Consider the following 1328-nt stretch of genomic DNA (forward strand, 5'->3'; position numbering starts at 1 on the left):
TATATTTATTTATTTTTTTTTTTCCCCCGGAGCGACACGGTGTCTAGACGCCCACGTGACGGGGCCGGGCCGGGCCGGGCCGGGCCGCTGCGCACTGCGAAGCCGCCGCCGGTGCGGGGGGGCCGGGCGAGGGCGCAGGCACCGCGCCGGCTCCGCTCCCGCCCCGCGCCGCCGCCGCCGGGGGAAGGCGGAGGTGCGGGGAGGGCGGCTGACTGCGGAGAGCGGAGGGGCGGGAGGGGTGGGGGGGAAAGGGGGAGGAAAAAAAAAAAAAAAACCCCACGAAAGGAGGAGGAGAAGTAGGAGGAGGAGGAGGAGGGGAAGGAAGGCAGGAAGGAGGAGTGAAGAGCAAAAAAAAGGCACCGCGGCAGAGGCGCCGGCAGCAGGGAGAGGGTCGGCGGCCGGCGGGCACCCCCGCACCCATGTAAGCTCCGCCGGGAGCGGCGGGCCCGGCTCGGCCCGGCGCGGCTGCTGGGGAAGGCAGGAAGGAAGGGACGTAGCCCCACTTTTCTCCTTTTTTATTATTTTTTTATTTTTTTATTTCCTTTCTTTCTCTTCGTAGCAGCCGGATCAAGACTCCGTGTGGATTAAACCTTTGGAAAGAAGGAGGGGAAAAAAAAATAAAAGCCCACCCCGAAACCCCCACATCAGGACGACCTGGGCTTTTTAAAAGGGATACAACACTCTGGATGCGCTCGTTCGCCTCTTTTGTGACAGATGCTTAAACCGACGTCCAAACCTTAGGGTTGGTGTTTTGGGGCTCTTTTTTTTTTTTTTTTTTTAACATTTTTTTTAATAGCCTTTTTGGCTCGCTCTTTTTGTTTTTGCCTGCTGGCTCTGCCCTGCGCCGCATCCCTGCCGCCGCGCCCGCTCCCCGGCGTGGCGGGTTGATGGGCGCCGCGGCCCCGGGGCGGCCGAGGCTCCCCCGCGGCTCGGGCCGCGCTCCGCACCCGCGCACGGCGGCGCGGCGCCGGCAGCCCCCGCCCGCCTGCCCCCGCGACGAGCGCCGCGGGCTCTAGACGGGGATTTTTTTTTTTTTTTTGGTTTTTCCTTGCTTTTTTGGGCAAAGCCGGAGCAAGCGGCGACTCTCTCCCTTCCCTTCCCCCAACCTTTATTTTACCCCTCCTTTTTTTTTTTTTTTCCTTCTCAGTTTTGAATTTTTTTTTTTTTTTCTTTTCAATTCGATTTTTCTGTAAATTTTCTCGCAGCGGGCGGAGGCGCGGCCGGCGCATCCCCCCGCGGGAGGCGGCGGGACCCGCGGCCCCAGCGCGGAGACTGGCGCATGCCACAGCCCGCCTCGGCTCCGCTGCCCCCCGCCGCTGCCCCCCGCC

General features: G+C 61.6%; 1 long non-coding RNA gene across 1 annotated transcript; it reads left to right on the forward strand.

Annotated features, from left to right (window-relative positions):
- Window positions 1-293: 293 nt before the first annotated feature.
- LOC144248199 (uncharacterized) lies at window positions 294-680 on the forward strand. Its single transcript, XR_013341593.1, has 2 exons — window positions 294-421; window positions 560-680. It is a non-coding gene; the product is annotated as an uncharacterized LOC144248199 (long non-coding RNA).
- Window positions 681-1328: the final 648 nt, after the last annotated feature.

The sequence above is a fragment of the Lonchura striata genome, chromosome Z (assembly GCF_046129695.1).
Source record: "Lonchura striata isolate bLonStr1 chromosome Z, bLonStr1.mat, whole genome shotgun sequence".
Taxonomy (NCBI): domain Eukaryota; kingdom Metazoa; phylum Chordata; class Aves; order Passeriformes; family Estrildidae; genus Lonchura; species Lonchura striata.